Source organism: Callithrix jacchus, chromosome 6 (genome assembly GCF_049354715.1).
Source record: "Callithrix jacchus isolate 240 chromosome 6, calJac240_pri, whole genome shotgun sequence".
Classification (NCBI taxonomy): Eukaryota; Metazoa; Chordata; class Mammalia; order Primates; family Cebidae; genus Callithrix; species Callithrix jacchus.
Window position 1 is genome coordinate 158,717,625 of NC_133507.1, and position 6,000 is coordinate 158,723,624.

The following is a 6,000-nucleotide window of genomic DNA, read 5'->3' on the forward strand; positions in this document are numbered from 1 at the left end:
TGCCACGTGTGCACCTATGCAACACTCTTGCATGTTCTTCACATGTGCCCCAAAACCTAAAATGCATAAAAATAAATAACAAAAAAAAAAACAAGGATGGACCAGCTGCCGCTCCCCATTCCCTAAGCACTTCATACGGACATGCTGGTGTGAATGTTTCCTACTCTATTCTGCTGCACAAGTGATCTTGTTTCTCTGACTTTTGAGAGTCTAAAACCACATGGCGCTTCACTTCACGCTACTAAAACACGGCAGGCTGTGAGGAAGATGTGGTGCCAGCGATGGACAGAGAGCTGTTGGGTCATGCGTCTAGACCAGCACTTCTCTTATTTCGGGAACACCCTTCCCCTACTTTGATCACGCGTTCAAATGAGAGCTGCTGTCTTCCAGAAAAACCCTCTAGCATCACCTCTACCAGGTGATCCAGAGTTGGTGAGCTCATACCCAAGCTGGCACCTTAGAGCCAGCCAGTCTCAGGCCCTCTCTGATAATACCAGGAGCTGCCGTATTTGCTACCATTTGGAGGAAGTCAGCCAGGGAGAGCAAATCAGAGAGAAGTGAAGAGGAGACAAAGAGAGTGCAATTGGCTTCCTGACTCCAGACATCCTGTCTATACTAGTTCAAGTTAAAATTCCGACACTAACAGCCAAACATCCTGCCTGAGGCACTCATACAATCTGTTCAAAGAAGACACAGTTCTGAAATAAGTCCTGGACTAGCAGATAAGTCAAGCCATTATCCTAATTCCCACGGTAATGCCATGATTTCTCCTGCTGTGGTAAAAGTATAACTGTTCTTGATTTTTCTTGACTTTTCTTAAAAGCATTTTTTTCATCAAAACAGGCAGGATCAGGAGGCCGAGGCAGGTGGATCACCTGAGATCAGGAGTTCGAGACCTGCCTGGCCAAAATGGTGAAACCCAGTCTCTACCACAAATACAAAAACTAGCTGGGTGTGGTGTCAGGCACCTGTAATCCCAGCTTCTTGGGAGGCTGAGGCAGAAGAATCACTTGAACCCAGGAGGCAGAGGTTGAAGTGAGCCGAGATCAGGCCATTGCACTCCAGCCTGGGTGACAAGAACGAAAGTTGGTCATAAATAATAAATAAGTCAGGCAGGAAGGGAAGTCTTTGTCTCTGTGCAGCACAAAAGCCTGAAATATGAAGTAGATGTCAAATATGTTTCCTAAAGTCAACCCAGCGAGACATGGATGAGAACTGGGGGCCCTAAAGTACGTCTTTTAGCGTACAGGAAACGCCTTATTAAAATAAACATTCTTGTGAAGAAAAGTCTAACAATTCTATATTCATCTTGAATGATTAATTTTGGGAGTACATGTGAACCTGGACATTTGAGGGGGATGAGAAAATTGTATTAAAGAGAATGTGCCAGCTTTTAGCTGGCACTAGGAAAATCGGTGTAAAATTGCCCAGTTAAAAATACAGCATTTTTCCTAGAATTCTGTGAGCTATAAACCATGCTCAGCTGATTAATTTTAAGGATGTCAAACCCAAATGTGAGAAGATCCAAGATACTTTTTGCAGTTGATTGGAATTCCAAAATTTTAGCAAGGAGAGCTTTGGTTTTATAATTATAGTACGACACCAAAGTGCCAATTTGGGTTTTTTCAGTTTGAAATATAAATTTCCATGTGTGAAAGATGGGTGGACCAGTTCCTTTATTTAACAATCTTAGCCTTGTGATGAATTTTCTCTTAGGCACAAAGTCAGATGTCTACTCATTTTAGCTTCAAAGTCATCTCAGTTCCTTCATTCCTTCACTTATTCAACAAATGTGCACTGAGAGGCTATTGTGTGGGGAAGCTCCGCCCTAGGAAGCGGAGGTGATGCCAAGATGAAGCAGGCGAGGACCTCAAGGCTTTCATGGCAGACCCGCGGAGATCCGGGCTAAGGGGCATGGACCAGACGGGCCGATGCTGGGGACGCCAGAAGAGGGCGCCCTCATTTCCTCCTGAGAGGAAGCCCCAGGAACCTGAACACTGGAAATCCGATCTGAGGTGATAAGAGCAGATCCTCAGCAACTGGAGGCTCCCGTTATTTTCCAACACTGAGCTGAGGCTGAGAGCACAGGGATGACGGGAGTTTCAGTAGGGAGGACTTAGGCCCCTAGATCACGCTGACCCCTCCGCCCGCCTCACCCAGAGATTAATTTCAAAAGCAATTAAAGCAGAGAAGCCCCAGATCCAGGGACAACAAGCACAGAACACGACCCGGGGGAGACCTACAGCAGATGGGGGAAAGCGGAGGGGGCGTTCAGGAAAGTGCTTCCCCAAAAGTGGAGGGGGCTTCCGGAAGGTGCTTCCCCGGAAGTGGAAGGGGCTCAGAAAAGTGCTTCCCGGGAAGTGGAGGGGGTTCAGAAAAGTGCTTCCCCGGAAGTGGAGGGGGCTCAGAAAAGTGCTTCCCCGGAAGTGGAGGGGGCTCAGAAAAGTGCTTCCCCGGAAGTGGAGGGGGCTCAGAAAAGTGCTTGCCCGGAAGTGGAGGGGGTTCAGAAAAGTGCTTGTCCGGAAGTGGAGGGGGTTCAGAAAAATGCTTCCCTGGAAGTTGGGGGGAGGTTCAGGAAAGTGCTTCCCCACCGAGCCCTGCCCCCTCGGCCAGCATCCCAGGCAGCAGTGGGCACGCACTCTGTGTTAGTTTGCTAGGGCTGCGGTAACAACAATCAGGGTCACCTGGAACAATAGAAACTTATTATCTTACTGTTCTGGAGGCTGGGAGTCTGAAATCAAAGTGTTGGCGAGGCTCCACTCCCTCCAGGCCTCTATGGAGGCTCCCTCTCTGCTTCCCCCAACTCCTGGTGGCTCCAAGCGTCCCTTAGCTTGAGGCCACGTCACTCTGATCTCCACCTCCATCTCTACAAGCCTTCTCCCTGTGTCTGTCTGCATATGGTGTTCTCCTCTGTGTCTGTCTCTCCTTTTCTGTCAGGCCCCGGGTCATATGTGATTAAGCTCCCCCACTCCAGCATGATGTCATCATCATCTAAATAATTACATCCACAATGACCCCATTTCCAAATAAGGTCACATTCTGAGATGCTAGAGGCTAAGACTTGAACAAATCTTTCTGGGGGACACAATGCAATCTGTAACGCTCTCCCAGCAGAAATGGGAAAGTTCTTTTGGTCTTTTTGATAGACCAAAAGAAAAGATAGAAGATGCTAATATATAAGGTTCCCCGCCACCACCCCTCAAAACTAGGTAAGTCTTCAGCCATTGAGAAACTCACTACCCACCAAGTCCCACCCATAAATACAGAGCTTCTGACTAGCTTTTTGGTGACTCATTCTCAAATATGAACAGCCAATCACACCCTCTAAGGATATCCCAAAATAAGTAGCAGAAATGTAAATGAAAGAGGGAAAGAGGAAGGAAGGAAGGGAGGGAGGGCAGGACAACAGACTTGGAGGAAATAGACAATGCAGAAAAAAGAGAAAACTGTTCTATAGAGAAACAATGAATATTCACAGGATAGAAGAAAAAACACATGCATGAAACAAGACAGGAATGTTACTTTTGAAATGAGAACATTTACAGAATAAGAAATCTTTTTTTGTATTTTTAGTAGAGACAGGATTTCACCATGTTGGCCAGGGTAGTCTAGAACTCCTGACCTCACGTGATCCTCCCACTTAATCCTCCTAAAGTACTGGGATTACAGGAGTGAGCCACCGTGCTTGGAGTGATGGCAGGTGCCTGTAATCCCAGCTACTTGGGAGGCTAAGGCAAGAGAATCTCTTGAACCTGGGAGGCAGAGTTTGCAGTGAGTGAAGATCTGGTTACTGTACTCCAGCCTGGGTGACAGAGCGAGACTCCATCTCAAAAGAAAAAGAAAAGAAATCTTTTAGAAATTGAAAATACTGTAGCAAAAATTAAAAGTCAGTAGAAGTTTTTGGAAGCTTAACTTGAGAAAATCTCTGAGAGCTTAAAATAAAAAGTCAAAGAGATATAATAAAACAGGAAAGCTTAGAAAATTACAGGCTCATCCAGGAGATCCAATATCTGAGAAACAAAAGTGACAGAATGAAAGAATAGAAAACAACAAGAAGGAAATGATCAAATAAATAATATGGGGAAATTCCCAGAATTGGACAGTGTGAGTTTCCAGATCGAACAGTGAATGAAACAGTGAATGAAAAAGAATCCTCATGAGGAAACATCCCTGTCACATTTCACAACACTGATAATAAAGAGAAAATCCTAACAAGTTAAGAAAGTTAAAAAGAAAAACAAGATCACATGGATTTATACAAAGCTTCAGGAATCAGAAAGCCTATCAGACATTCTCAACAGCAGCACTGTAAGGAAAGAGCCAAGGAACAATGCCTTTGAAAGCCTGGAAAGAAAATATTTCCAACCTAAAATTTTATATCCAACCATTCATCAAATTCACTATTAGGTAAGATGTCAAAAGTTATTATTTGTTATCTTTGCTGAGGAGTTCACTAAAAGATGTGTTACACCGAGGATGTGTTATTCCAAGTTGAGAAATAAATCAGGGAAAAGGAAAACAAAGGTTCCGGAAGATAGGGATCTTAGAGAAGATGCTTTGCCAACCAAAACAATTTCTTCTCACAATTCAATTGGAATTTGGCAGGTGGCAAAGGAAGCAAGTGAGGACTTCTCCACTCACTCTTCTGTCTGATGAGTGTCTTGAGCCTCCTCTTTCCCATGAGTCTCTTTGAGTCACTGGTGCAACAGGAGAGCTTCATGTCACACCAAAATGTGTCATTCCACATAATTTGAGAATTTCATCATTGAATGTATCCTGAGAGACCATCTAGCACAAATCATCATCCTACAGATGAGAAAACTGAGGCAAGAAGAGACCATGACTGACTGGGCCCCAGGAAGGTCTAGCTGCAGATTCACTGCAGAGCCTCAGCCTCCAGCTCCCAGCCCTGCCAGTCTCGTCTCTCCTGACGACCTTCTCATTTTTCTGTGGTTCTCCATGTGGGCTGCTGCATACTCTCTCACCCTTAACCACAAACTTCCTGAGGAGAACATTGAGTTTTTCTCTATTCTGCCTATTTTCACCCTCAAAATGTTTTTTACTATTTTTTTTCTTACTATTTCAGTCTTTGGTAGAAGATACACTATAATGAGATTTCTTCCATATTGTAAATCAGTCTTGGTTTTTCCCTCATGTCACCTAAGTGACACTGGGTCACATCCCTGCAACATTCATGGAAGAGAAACAGGCTTCTTCCACCCTTTGTCCTTGCTGGCTTTCTAGTTCTCAGCCCGTATCCAAGATGCAAATAGTTGAAGCTTCTGACCAGTTGCTTGAGATGGCAAGCCTCCAAGATACTGAACACATATGAAACTCAAGTTTCAGATACAAAAATTACAGGCAGAATAAAGACAGGGTTGAGGGAAAAATTTCTTTATCCTTTTGGCCCCCAAATAAACATAAGTGTGTCCCTAACTTGCTGAGAATTTTTTGCAAAGACTGCTGAGTAGCCCTGTGGGACTCTGGGGATTGTCAGTGCCCTGAATCCACTTACAACCCAGAAAGGAGGTACCCAGCCAGCAGGCAGAGCCCATGCTCACTGGAGTCCCTCACCTTGCACCACTCTCTCACCTCTTGCCCATGCTTCCAGTGCCTCTGTCTCTATTCTACTGTCTCTATAGTATCTGACTTTTTTTTGTTTTATTTAAAAAGTCTCACTGTCACCCAGGCTGGAGTGCAGTGGCACAAGCTCAGCTCACTGTGGCGTCTGCCTCCTGGATTTAAACAATTCTCCTGCCTGAGCCTCTCGAGTAGCTGGGACTATAGGCATGGGTCATCATGTCCAGCTAATTTTTTGTATTTTTAGTAGAGATGGAGTTTCACCATGTTGGCCAGGCTGGTCTTGAACTCTTGAGCTCAAGTGACCTGCCCACCTCAGCCTCTCAAAGTGCTGAGATTACAATCATGAGCCACGGCGCCCTACCTAGCACCTGAAATTATTAACACTTCTTCTATTGCCATTCTGAGCTTATTCCTTGG